The following is a 14,451-nucleotide window of genomic DNA, read 5'->3' as shown; positions in this document are numbered from 1 at the left end:
AAATAAACTGTTCTGTTCTCTGTCAATGACATGGGAGAAATTACTAGGCTAGAAAATGCTTTAATTTCAGGAGTCACGACCTTCTCCGAAGGACTATGGTTAAAATACTGTTCTGACCATATTGCAGTTATGCTGTTGAATGTTGGTTCTAATGAAAAGAACTAAATCAATTGTATAGATAATAGCCCTGCATCCCTGTAGCCAACCTCTAACTTGTTGTGCAAGGGAGAAAGGGAAGAGGGAATGGGTGACTGGCACAATTTAAAAATGTCATGGCAACAGCATGTCATGACATGGACCTCAGTGATCCACTGCCAATCATTAACAGAATGAGATGCCTTATGATTCTTGAAGGCAGAAGCGGTGTTTGAAAAGGTTTGCATGGCAACGTGGATGCAGCAGAGATTTAATGAAGGGCCTTCATAGAGCAAATCAGATAAGCTTTTCTAGTGTCAGCAAGGTGTCTAACCAGAGCAGACAGGTTCGAGTTAATTGGAAAAAGGACCAGAAGCAAGGTGAGGATAATAATTTCACGCAGCGAATTGATAACTGGTATGGATGACCTGAAAAGTGGTGGAATTACTGTTTAGGTTCTTTTATACGATCTGAGTATCATTGGGAAAGCCTGCCAATCTTGTCTATTTCTAATTATCATGGAAACGAATAGCCCATTTCAGAGGGCAGCAAACACTAACTACATTACGTTTAAAACATCAGCCAGAAAGCGAAAAGATCATTTACCAAGATCCGGAAACGTGTTTAGCTATTATGACATGTCCAATAATTTCATGGCTCATGCTAGGATGTATTCTGGAGTTAGAGCAAATATTAACTTCAGCAACCAATCTTCAGAACTGAACATCGATAATAGATTAAATTTAAAATGCAGCCCTGAACAGTAGTTTTCTGCATCTGTGGACACCAGTTGATTGAAAACCAGACAATGTTGACTTACATGCACTTTGGGTGTCTGGAGTGTGGGTGCAAAGAAGGAGATGTGCAAATTATATCTAATTCAAAGGAAGAAGAGTAGATACTGTACATTGTAACTATAGAATTACCCTGCAGTTACCTTTGATCTTTAGCATATAAAAATGTCATGTAATATTGCGCCAAACAGGCCTCTTCCTCCAGGGGTATCTCATTTCTGTATGCACTAGCTTCAGTGTTTCTCTGGTGACTATGTTCATGATACAGCAGTTCACAATATTGATACTAGCTTTAAAGTTCCAGATTAATTTCAGTAACTAAGGCTAAATCCTCTGGTTATCATGGTAGGATATGAACTCAAGTGTCCAGGCTTTTTCCATTGAGAGCAGGGGAGATTCAAACAAGAGGACATGTTATGGGGCAAAAGTTAGGGGGCAAAGGTTTAAAGGTAACACGAGGGGGAATTTCTTTACTCAGAGAGTGGTAGCTGTGTGGAACAAGCTTCCAGTAGAAGTGGTAGAGGCAAGTTCGGTATTGTCATTTAAGGTAAAATTGGATAGGTATATGGACAGGAAAGGAATGGAGGGTTATGGGCTGAGTGCGGGTCAGTGGGACTAGGTGAGTGTAAGCGTCGGCATGGACTAGAAGGGCTGAGATGGCCTGTTTCCATGCTGTAATTGTTATATGGTTATATGGTTATTAGCCAGGACGATGCAAAATTTTGATTCTCTACTTAGATTTCCAATTTTACTTTATCACATTTTTCATAATACCTTTATATTTTCATCATGTCTTTCTATCTATTTTACTTCCTGACAGAAAAACGTTATCATTTTAGAGGATCTGTCCTGAGTCCAGCATGTGTCATTACAAAGAAAGCACAGCAGCACCCCTACTTTCTTAAATGCGAAGATTCAGCACGTCACCTGAAACTTTAACGAACTTCTATAGATTCACAGTGGAGAGTATACTGACTGGCTACATCACAGCCGGATATGAAAGCACCAACAACCTTGAATGGAAAACTGACAAGAAGTAATGGGTACAGCCCAGTCCACCCCAGGTAAAGCCCTCCCCATCACTGAGCACATCTGCAAAAAAGGCTGTCACAGAAAAGCAGCATCCATCATCAATGAGCTCCACCATCCAGGCCCATTCTTTCTTCTCACTGCTGTCATCAGGAAGGAGGTATGGGAGTCTCAGATCACACACCACCAGGTTCAGGAACGGTTATTACCCTTCAGCTATCAGGCTCTTGAACCAGACGAGATAACTTCTTTCAACTTCACTCACCTTTTCACTGAACTGTTCTGCATCTTATGGATTCAGTTTCAAGGAGTCTTTAACTCATGTTCTCAATATTTATTGCTTCTTTATTTATTTATTATTATTCCGTTTGTTCTCTTTTTGTAATTGCACAGTTTGTTGTCTTTTGCACATCAGTTGTTTGTCTGTCTTTGTTGTGTGCTGGTTATATATCAATTCTATTGTGTTTCCTTGTAGTTATTGTGAATGCTTGCAAGAAAATAAATCTCAGGTAGCATATGGTGACATGCATGTACTTCGATAATAAGCTTACTTTAAACTTTGATCTTTGAAGCTGTTATAAATAAGCCTTGACTAACGTCAGCTTCCGCTCTATTGATGATAATTAGTCTCCACTGGTCACTACTTCATCTCACACATACTGTTTTCTTCATGCATCTTTCTCTTTTAGGAACTTCATTTGAGGTTTTATCAAGCTGATTGAAAGCTGACAAGCTTGAACATTAATTCTTTTTCTCACTCCACATAGTCTGAACTATTTCCAGTAGCTTGTGTTTTTATTCAGGTTTTCAGTGCCTGCAGTATGTAGCTACTCAAAATTAGATCAAATTGTTAAATTGGTACATGTACTTTGTTTTGCATGATATCTACACAGATCATTTTACCGTGTCAGTACATTGTGGGAGTACATGTGAAAATCAATCACAGAATGTAAAAAAAAATGTTACAGTTATGGAGAATGTGTGAGTATAAGTAGACAATAAGGTGCATGCCACAGCTAGGTAGTTTGTGAAGTTAAGAGTCCTTTTCTTTCAAGGGGCCATTCAGGTCTTATAGCAGTGGGATAGTGGCTGTCTTTGAGCCTGGTGAGGTGTGCTTTCGGGCTTTTGTATTAGCAATATGTAGGGCTCCAGAAAGAGCTTGCAATGTGTTGTCATGCTCTGGCAATTCTGGAAATCACTCTTTGTTTTGCAAGTAACTGGAAAGGGAGATACAAAGGCACAAATAAGTAGTTCTATAAAAGTATTGCACTGTGTTTTCTTTGCTGAAAAGCTTTAACTCTATGACATGATAATACCGTTCTTGGTTTACCAGGGTCACAAAGCCATAGAACCAGTTCCTTCAGCCAACAACCATACAAGTCTATACTAATCACATTCTCTTGCATTAATTCTATATCCCTCTATGCCTTACATGTTTTAATTATCAGTCCAGATGCCTGTTAAATGTTGTTGCCTCTCATGTATCCACTTTCTTCTCTGGAAGTTCATTCCAGATAGCAATGTATAGTTGTGTAAATTATTTACCCCTCAATCCCCTTTAAACTTCCTGCCTCTCTTCTTAAACCTATGCCCACTAGTTTCCAAAACCTCTACAATGATAAACAGACCCAGACGATCTGCCTTCTATAATTTTACATACTTCTATTGTGCCATCTCTCAGTTTCCTTTGCCCCAGGTAAAAGAGGTCCAGGCTATCTAATGCTGAGCTATAACTGAAACCTCACAATTCAGGAAACATCCTTGAGAATTGTTTCTCTACCTTCTCTAGATCATGCACACTACACTCTATGTGTAGCTGAACCAAAAAATTTTAAACAGCTGTAAACATGATGTCCTGACTCTTGTATTAGAAACCAGAACATGGAATGTTACATTATAGTACTGTACTGGCCTTTTAGCGCACAATGATGTGCCGACCTTATAACCTATTCTAAGATCATTCTAACCCTTTCCCCCTACATGACCCTGAGTTTTCTATCACTCATGAGCCAATGCCTTGGATGCTGAAGGCATCGTTGTCAGGTGCCTTTTTCACTTCTCGGTCTCTGCGTACTGCTGTTTTCAGAGAAACATGTGCGTGTATCCCTAAGTCTATTCAACAACATTTCTCAGGACCCTGCCTTTTCCTGTATGCATCCTGCTGTGGTTTAACTTCTCAAGTGCATCGCCGGGCATTTCTCCAAGTAAAGTTCCACCTACCATTCCTTTGTCTACTTCCCCTGCTGTAACCTTAAACAACCTTTTGCACTGTCAGGTCTATGACCAATTTTGTGTCACCTGCAAACTTACTAATCATGAGGCCAGCATTCTCATCCAAGTTATTATTATGCAGTATATGACAAACACAGGATTTTCTGTTCAAAGGCACTGGTGTTTCCAAATCAGGCTGTGATGCAACCAGTCAATATACCCTCTACAGTGTTAGGGTTAACTCCGTACTTGTTGTCCTAGTGCCTGTCGAAACTTGGACAGAGAGCAGCAACACTTTGCTGTCTGTTTTGCTTGTGGCCTTTTCCCTGAGAAATTGGACTTTTGAGTCAACTGACTTCGAAGACTAGCGGTATTCATTTAATATTTAGATTTTCTTTTCAGCTGCAGTATAGGCTTCGGTTCCCATTTGAGCGTTTTAGTTAACAGCCCTATTTGGCTTAGTGGTTATTGTTTATTTTCCCTTAAACACTGTTCGCAATAGAGTCTGTGAACTATCAACCTGCTTCAGTGTCTCTCACTCCGCAATTGGGCCATATCCGAACCTGGTGACAGCAAGTCTCGAACACACCAAAGATGGACCCAGCAGAGAGAGAGAGAGAGAGAGAGAGCGACAGCAGCTGACCTTAGTCATGAGATTCAGTGATCAGGTAGGACTCAAGCTAAAGGCTTGTCTGTTCTCAGTGAAGTTACGGACTGCCAAGCCCAGTCTCACTTGGAAGAACAGGTATCGTCCCTCGCCACAACAGTTCAACAGCTCACCACAGACAATTGGACCCAAGTGTCTGCAATTTCCGCAGTCAAGGCTGCTATCTGCAAACGTACTGTGAACAGCCAGCATCAGCTGACAGCCATTAACATTCTTGCCAGCTCCATTCAGCAGCTTCAGGCTGCCTCAGTCCCACTCCCAGCATCTCGCTGCTGCTCGACAGTCTCTGCTACTAATGCTCCTGCTCCCGCGCCCAGACCAGATCCGACTCCCACAACCGTTCAGGAACTGAGTATTCCACGACCAGGCAGATATTCTGGTGATCCCAATGGCTGCAGGAATTGTATTACCAATGCGAGCTGACCCAAGCCCAGCCTGGTCGTTTTGGTGATGACATATGAAAATTGGCATACATGGTCAATCTTCTTGACGGACCTCCACTCAGCCTGCTCAACGCTTTACGGGAGCAAGGATACCCCACAGCCCAGTTGCTCTGACATTTCGTGGCAGAGTTAAGGAGGATTTTTGACCTTCCAGTATGGGGTCAGAAGGTTGCCCACCAACTCTTGGACCTGCGCCAAGGCAGAGGAACGGTGAGAGCCTATGTAGTCAAATTCCGTACCCTTGCAGTAGAGATGGGATGGAATGAGAGATCTCTCATCACTGCCTTCCAGCGTCGACTGAATGCAGGGGTCCGGCATGAGACCACTGTGTGAGATGAGCAGGGTAGTCCGGATGACCTGATTAATCTGGCTAATAGAGTTGACGACCGGGTAACTGACTAGCATGGGGAAAGAATGTTTCAAACTTCCTACGTGCTGCTAAATCACTGTCTTTCCTCACCCTCTCTCCCTCCCTCACCTGATCACTGTTGTTCCTCACCCTCTCTCCCTCCCTCACCTGATCACTGCTGTTCCTCGCCCTCTCTCCCTCCCTCACCTGATCACTGTCGTTCCTCGCCCTCTCTCCCTCCCTCACCTGATCACTGTTGTTCCTCACCCTCTCTCCCTCCCTCACCCGATCACTGTCTTTCCTCACCCTCTCTCCCTCCCTCATCCGATCACTGTCGTTCCTCACCCTCTCTCCCTCCCTCACCCAATCACTGTCGTTCCTCGCCCTTTCTCCCTCCCTCACCCGATCACTGTCGTTCCTCACCCTCTCCCTCCCTCACCTGATCACTGTCGTTCCTCACCCTCTCTCCCTCCCTCACCCGATCACTGTCGTTCCTCACCCTCTCACCCTCCCTCACCTGATCACCATCTTTCCTCACCCTCTCTCCCTCCCTCACCCGATCACTGTCGTTCCTCACCCTCTCTCCCTCCCTCACCACCCAGCACCCGGCCCACAGAGGAGCCTACGCAAGTAGAGCGCATGCGCCTGTCTCAGGAGGAACGATAGCGGCGCTGGAGAACAGGTTCCTGCCTCTATTCTGATGATCCAGGACACTTCCGGGCAGCACGTTCCAGACGTCCAGTAAAAGAGGATGCCTGTCAGTGGGTAATGGAGTCCAGAAGGGTCAGTTCTCTCTTCAGTCAGCTTCCCCTAATCCTGTAATACTCGCAGCTTCCATGTCATGGAGGTCTCAGACCCATGAACTTAGGGCATTTATTGACTCCGGTGGAGCCAGGAATCTTATGGACATCTCTCTTGCTCAGAGATGGGGAGTTCCAACTCAGTAATTAAGAGAAAAGGTCAACGTCGAGGTGCTGGACAGTCAGCCTCTGGGGACCAACCAAACCCTCCAACTGGTGCTCAAAGGCAACCACCATGAAGAAATATCTTTCTATCTGGTTAATTCACCTGAACTGCTACTGGTACTTGGTCTCCCCTAGTTATCCTGACATAACCCATGGATCGATTGGTCTCTAAACATTCTCCAAGAGTGGGGACCGACATGCCTGTCTACCTGTCTGGGTCCAGCTCAAGCTGTGTTCCATCAACCCCCTCCTCTGTCAGCTAAGGATGCGGACCTATCTGGGATTCCGACTGAATATGTGGATCTCCTTGAGGTTTTCAGTAAAAGAAAGGCCACCACCCTGTCCCCACACCGGCCATATGACTGTGCCATAGATCTCCGACCTGGCAGAAGTCCTCCCTGGGGGCAGCTCTTTTTCCTCTCTCGTCCTGAAACGGTGACCGTGGAGGAATACATGAAGGAGGCATTGAGCATGGGGTTTATCCATCTGTCAACCTCACCGGCAGGAGTGGGCTTCTATTTTGTGGGCAAGAAAGCTGGCAAGCTCCATCCCTGCATCGATCATCGGCCACTGAACAACATCACTGTGAAGAACCCCTACCCTCTTCCCTTGCTGGCGTCTGCGTTTGAACATCTCCAGGGAGCAACAATATTTTCCAAAATTGATCTGCGCAATGTTTACAATCTGATTTACATAAGAGAAGGCGATGAGCGGAAAACGGTTTTCAACACCTCTAATGGTCACTATGAATACCTGCTGATGCCTTTTGGTCTGGCCAATGCCCCGCTGTATTCCAAGCTTTAGTTAACAATATTCTCAGGGACATGTTGAACCATTTTGTGTTTGTGTATTTAGATGACATCGTTATCTATTCCCGCTCTCATCAGGAGCACGTCCAGCATGTTGTAAGAGTACTCAGGCACCTTCTTGAGATAACCTGTGCACCAAGCCTGAAAAATGGGAATTCCATAAAGACCATTTTTGGGCTATATACTTACCCCATCCAGTGTTCAAGTGGATCCTAGTAAAGTTCAGGCAGTTGCAGAGTGGCCCAAGCCGTCTACAGTCAAACAGGTGCGGCGCTTCATGGGGTTTGCAAACTTTTATCGCCGCTTCATCTGGAGTTTCAGCTCTATCACGGCTCTGATTAATGCACTCACCGAGAAGACCTCGGCAGGATTCCTTTGGACGGATGATGCCGACCAAGCATCTTCAGAGCTAAAGCGACGTTCCTCCACTGCTGCAACACCCAGACCCACCTCAGCCATTCATTGTCGAGGTGGATGCATCCAAGGTCGGCATTGGAGCTGTCCTCTCTCAGTGCTCATCTGCAGATAGCCGGCTGCGCCTTTCTTTCCCGTCGCTTAACTCCGGCCGAGAGGAATTATGACGTTGGGAACTGGGAGCTTGTGGCTGTCAAGGAGGCCCTGGAGGAATGGTGACACTGGCTGAAGGGGACAGAGCATCCATTCCTGGTGGTCTGGACAGATCACAAGAACCTCTCCGATATTCAGGATGCTCAGGAACTCAACTTTCGTCAAGCCCTGTAGGCTCTCTTCTTCGCACGGTTCAATTTTGTCCTCACTTATCGTCCCGGCAGCAAGAATACAAAGGCCGACGCTCTCTTCCAGCAGGTTGACGGATCTGAGGGGAATGCCGGTCCAGAGCCCATTCTTCCTCACTCGTGTATCACTGCTCCAGTGATCTGGGAGATAGAGGCAGAGGTGAGGGCCGCTCAACAATTAGATCCAGGCCTGGATGGGGGACCCTTCAACTGTTTTTTTGTCCCTGCTGGTAGATGCAATCTATTGGTCACTCCTCTCAGCTGGCTGGATGTCTGGGAATTCTACAAACTCAAGAATTTATAAAGAGACAATTTTGGTGGTCATCTATGTCCCAGGATGTCCATGACGTTGTATCTGCCTGTCCCACCTGCGCTCGGAACAAGACATCATGCCAGTGTCCTGCAGATCTGTCATGTCCACTGCCTGTGTCCCATCACCCCTGGTCTCACCTCTCAGTAGATTTCATCACTGCTCTGCCCCTGTCTAATGGAAGCACCACCATTTTGGTCGTGGTGGATCGATTTTCCAAGGCTGCCCACTTCATTGCCTTCTCAAGGCTCCCATACTCATGGTTCAACATGTGTTCAGGCTCCATGGCTTTCCTCAAGACATAGTGTCTGATCGTGGACCACAGTTCACTTCCCACTTTTGGAAGGTTTTCTGCTCTCTTGTTGGAGCCACAGCCAGCCTCTCGTCTGGCTTCCACCCACAATCTAATGGCCAGACTCAGAAAGTGAACCAGAAGTTGGAGACAACCCTGCGCTGTCTTCCCTCTTCCAACCCCACGTCCTGGAGCCTCCAATTGGTTTGGGCAGAGATCACCCACGATAATCTCCCGTCATCCACCACCGGTATGTCTCCCTTTGAATGCCAGAAGGGATTCCAGTCACCGCTCTTCCCTGATCGGGAGATCGATGTAGGGGTTCCTGCGGCTGAACAGCTGATCCAGTGTTACCAGTGCACCTGGAGACGAGCCAGGGCTTCTCTGCACCATGTCCAGAAACAGCATTCCCGGCAGGCTGATCGGCTCCGCCGACGGGTAAGGCCATTCAAGCCAGGAGAGGCAGTCTGGCTGGCATCACGGGATCTTCCCCTGAAAGGTGAGAACCGGAAATTGGCACCGCATTACGTGGGACCATCTGTAGTGGAAAAGGCTGTCACCAAGGTGTCCTATAGATTGCGTCTACCAGCATCACTGAAGACCCACCCAGTATTCCATGTTTCCCAGCTCAGGCTGGTTACTACCTCTCCCCTGTCCCCAGTCACGACACCTCCCCACCTGGCAGATGGTTCCCTTGTCTACACTGTGCGGCACCTCCTGGCATCTTCCCGGGTACGTGGTAAGATCCAGTACCTTGTGGACTGGGAAGGGTACGGCCCAGAAGAATGCACTTCGATCCCGGCAAAGGACATATTGGACAAGTCGCTGATCCGGGACTTGCACCGGACACAGGTCTGTGGCGCCTCAGGGGCTGTGCCTGGCGGTGGGGGGGGCTGTCACAACACGGATTCAGTAGCGAGGTAGATATGGCAATTGCGCTTGTGAATTTGAACGTGTCAGCTAATTATTATTTAATCGTGATAGTATTTAACTCCATACTTCTTGTCGTAGTGCATGTCGAAACTTGGACAGAGAACAGCAACACTTCGTTGCCTATTTGCTTTTAGCCTTTTCCCTGAGAAATTGGACTTTTGAGTCAACTGACTTTGAAGACTAGTGGTACTTGTTTAATGTTTGGATTTCCTTTTCAGCCACGGTACAGGCTTCGGTTCCCATTTGAGAGTTTTAGTTAACGGCCCTATTTGGCCTAGCATTTATTGGTTATTTTCCCTTAAACACTGTTCGCAAGAGTTTGTGAACTGTCAACCTGCTTCATTGTCTCTCACTCCGCACTTGGGCCATATCCCAACCTGGTAACATTTCTATGTTCAAGAATGAAATTAGGAGAACCAGAAGGCGCCATAAAGTGGTCTTGCTGAGCAGGATTAAGGAAAACCCCAAGGCATTCTACAAGTAAGTGAAGAGCAAGAGGATGAGCCATCAGAAGCAAAAGTGGAAACGTGTGCATGGAGTCAGAGGAGGTAGCAAAGGTACTAATGAATACTTTGCTTCAGTATCCACCAGTGAAACTGACTTTGGCAATTGTGGGGAGGACTTACTCTGGACTGAAATGCTTGAGTGTATTGTCATTAAGAATGAGGATGTGCTGGAGCTTTGGAAAGGTATTAAGTTAGATAAAGTCGCTGGGACCAGACGAGATAAACCCTAGTCTACTGTGGGAAGTGAGGGAGGATCTTACTGAGCCTCTGGCAATGATATTTACATCATCAATAGGGATAGGGGAAGTACCAGATGATTAGAAGGTCTCAAATATTGTCCCCTTGTTCAAGAAAGGGAGTAGAGATAACCCAGGAAATCATAGACCAGAGAGTCTTACTTCAGTGGTGTGCAAGTAGTTGGAAAGGCAGGATTTATGAGCATGTGAAGAGACATAATCTGACAAAGGATAATCAGCATGGCTTTGTCTAGGGCAGGTCATGCCTTACGAACCTGACTAAATTCTTTGAGGATGTAACAAAACACATAGATGAAAGTAGAGTGGTGAATGTAGTGTATAGTATAGACACCGAATTATAGGAAAGATATCAAAAAAATAGAAAGAGTACAGAGAAGATTTACCAGAATGTAACCTGGGTTTCAGCACATAAGTTACAGGGAAAGGTTGAACAAGTTAGGTCTTTATTCTTTGGAGTGTAGAAGGTTGAGGGGGGACTTGATAGAGGTATTTAAAATTATGAGGGGGATAGACGTTGACGTGGATAGGATTTTTCCATTGAGAGGAGCAGAGATTCAAACAAGAGGACATGAGTTGAGAGTTAGGGGGCAAAAGTTTAAGGGTAACACGAGGGGAAATTTCTTTACTCAGAGAGTGGTAGCTGTGTGGAACGAGCTTCCAGTAGAAGTGGTAGAGGCAGGTTCGGTATTAAAGTAAAATTGGATAGGTATATGGACAGGAAAGGAATGGAGGGTAATAGGCTGAGTGCAGGCCAGTAGGACTAGGTGAGAGTAAGTGTTCAGCACGGACTAGAAGGGCCAAGATGGCCTGTTTCCGTGCTGTAATTGTTATATGGTCATATGGATTTCAGTAAGGTTTTTGATAAGGTTCCCCATGCAAGGTTCATTCGGAAAGTAATGACACATGGGATCCAAGGGGACATTGCTTTGTGGATCCAGAATTAGCTTGCCGACAGAAAGCAAAGGGTGGTTGTGGGTGATACATATTCTGCATGGAGAGCAGTGACTAGTGGTGTCCTGAAGGGATCTGTTCTGGATCAATTCCACTTTGTGACTTTTATAAATAACCTGAATAAGGAAGCAGAAGGGTGGGTTAGTAAGTTTTCTGGTGACACAAAAGTTGGGGGTGTTGTGGATAGGCTGGAGGGTGTCAGAGGTCACAGTGAGACATCGATAGGATGCAGAACTGGGCTGAGAAGTGGCAGATGGAGTTCAACCCAGATAAGTGTGATGTGATTCATTTCAGGAGGTCAAATTTAAAGATAGAAAATAATATTAATAATAAGACACTTGACAGTATGGAGGATCGGCGAGATCTTGGAGTTCATGTTCTTAGGACTCTCAAATTTGCTGCCCAGGTTGATGGTGTTGTTAAGAAGACATATGGTGTGTTAGCCTTCATCAACCATGGGATTGAGTTCAGGAGCTGTGAGGTAATGTTACAGCTCCATAAGAACTTAGTTAGACCCCACTTGGAGTACTGTGTTCAGTTCTGGTCGCCTCATTACAAAAAAGAATGTGGATACTATAGAGAAGGTGCAGGGGAGATTTACGAAAATGTTGCCTGGATTGGAGATCATGCCTTGTGAGAATAGGTAGAGTGAACTTGGCCTTTTCTCCTTGGAGTGACAGAGGATGAGAGGTGACCTGATAGAGGCATATAAGATGCTGAACGGCATTGATCGTGTGGATAGCCAGAGGCTTTTTCCCCAGGGTTGAAATAGCTAACATGAGGGTGCACAGTTTTAAGGTGCTTGTAAGTAGGTACAGAGGGGATGTCAGAAGTATGTGTTTCACACAGCGAGTGACGTGTGCGTGGAATGCACTATCAGCGATGGTGGTAGAGGTGGATACAATAGGTCTTTTAAGAGACTCTTAGACAAGTACATGGAGCTTAGAAAAATAGAGGGGAATGTGGTAACGAAATTCTACGCAGTTTCTAGAGTAAGTTACATGGTCAGCACAACATTGTGGGCTGAAAGGCCTATAATATGTTGTAGATTTTTATGTTTCTATGTTCTTGTTCTACATACGGACCTTTGCATGGTACTGTATTTGTCAAGGTGGAGTGGTGAGCAAGTTTGTAAACCTGATGGGAGCAAAAGATGTTGGGACTGGCGAGGGCCAAGCACTGCCGGGGGATGTATGACGGCAGCAGAGAAGGAGTGCCAGGAGCAGGGGGTGGTGTGGGTACAGACATACCCAGCCCCAAGACACCAACCAAAGTCAGTTGATTCCAAGCAGCTGGCTTATTGATCATTACAAAATGTCTGTCTGGTACGTCGTGCTCCGTCCCCTCTCCCTTCCCCTTTCCCCAACCATGTTTGCCTTCTCCCTGCCTGCTTCCCACTCTCAGTCCACAATAGAAACCCATAGCTGAATCAGGTTTATCATCACTCACATATGTCATGAAATTTGTTTGCTTAATTAGCAGCAGCAGTACAGTGCAATATGTGAAATTACTACAGTACTGTGTAAAAGTCTAAGGCACACAAGCTATATTCATGTGCCTAAGCCTTTTGCACAGTACTATACACATGCTTTCCTCTCCTGTTCCACCATTTTGTCCACTTCAGACCTTTCTTTTATGAAAAACCTGCATGGAATGGACCACTGCAATTGTTTTCCTCATCTTTCCTTCCCTTAGATTTCCCCATTGCGTATTGACCAGTGTAAGTCCTCTCACTCACACAGCTACTCTGGGTATATTATTTCTCCGTAAAGCCAGCATTCATTCTGGCACTTAATTTTTGTGCATGTCATCCAATTATACAATAGCTTATTTTATATTATGACTATTGATAGATTTCATTTTCTCTCCCATCCAATGATTCCCTTCCACTATAAATAACACAGCCTACAAAAGCATTCATTTTCTAACCACAATTATCCCCTTCATAAGAAACAGTGTTCCTGTCCCCCACCCTCCTTTCACTGCTCAAAGTTCAAAGTTGAATGTATCATTTATTCAGATGGGATCCTTTGACTACTGTATTAGTCACGTTTTAGTCAAATCACTTTTTACAAAATATTACCATGAAGCACAGCACCATGATTTTATTTGTTCCTCTCACACTGGCCAGAGTTCCCAAACTGCATTCCAATTGAATTCATGTCCACAAAGTTCATTATGTAACTTATAAATGCAAACACTTAGCAGCTCATGCAACATCAGAGGAGAAGGAAAAATTGAGTTAAAATAACATGTCAATAACTTTTCGTCAAAATTAAATCAGAATCTTGGAAAAGTCATAATCATCATGGTTCAAACACAAACAAGAGAAAATAAGCAGATGCTGGAAATCCAAGAAGGATCCCAGCCCGAAACTTCAACTGTACTCTTTTCTGTAGCTGCTGCCTGGTGTGCTGAGTTTCTCCAGCATTTTGTGTGTGTTGTCATAATCATCGTAGTTGTTAGTTCTTTTGCTAACCTCCGTTGTGGTATGTCACTGTCACTGTGTTCTTTGCCCCTCTGTAAATAAGAATGGTTTCTATCTACATTCTCCTGATCTTCACCAGATCTTCTTGCAAATGTTCCCTGATCCAGGATGAACAACCATAGTTTTGCAGTCTATACATAAAGTAAAAATTCTCATCCTTGTAATGACTAAGTTTATTTTCCTCTGCACCACCTCTAAAGACTTTAAACTTTCTGAAGTATAGCAGCCAGAACTGGACACAGAGCTTCAACTTTGACTGAACCAGTGATTAAAAGGTTCTCATAATCTTCTCACCCTTCCAAGCTGTGTATTATACCTGTTCCCAATTGGGTGGGAGATTTGAATTTCAATATCATTCTTATAGTATTCAGTTTTAAACATCCAACTGATATATGACACTTTACAACGTTGTACATGAACCTCTCTAATGCAATCTCATGGCAATTTAACATTGTAAAGATAGATGCACAATAGTGCTTGGTGTATGAATATTTAATTTGCATTGGAATAGCCACAAGATGCTTTGCATCATTTGTTTGTCCTCATTAAGGAATCTA

At 44.8% G+C, this 14,451-nt stretch overlaps 1 long non-coding RNA gene across 1 annotated transcript in view; it reads left to right on the top strand.

Annotated features, from left to right (window-relative positions):
• Nucleotides 1-391: 391 nt before the first annotated feature.
• Nucleotides 392-14,451, top strand: part of LOC132394982 (uncharacterized) — a 70,672-nt gene continuing 56,612 nt past the window's right edge. Inside the window, exons 1-2 of the long non-coding RNA XR_009512473.1 lie at nt 392-515; nt 1,750-1,993. This is a non-coding gene — a long non-coding RNA (uncharacterized LOC132394982). The remainder of the gene's footprint in view (nt 516-1,749; nt 1,994-14,451) is intronic.

Source organism: Hypanus sabinus, chromosome 6, assembly GCF_030144855.1.
Source record: "Hypanus sabinus isolate sHypSab1 chromosome 6, sHypSab1.hap1, whole genome shotgun sequence".
NCBI lineage: Eukaryota > Metazoa > Chordata > Chondrichthyes > Myliobatiformes > Dasyatidae > Hypanus > Hypanus sabinus.
This window is presented reverse-complemented; position numbering and strand designations above follow the sequence as displayed.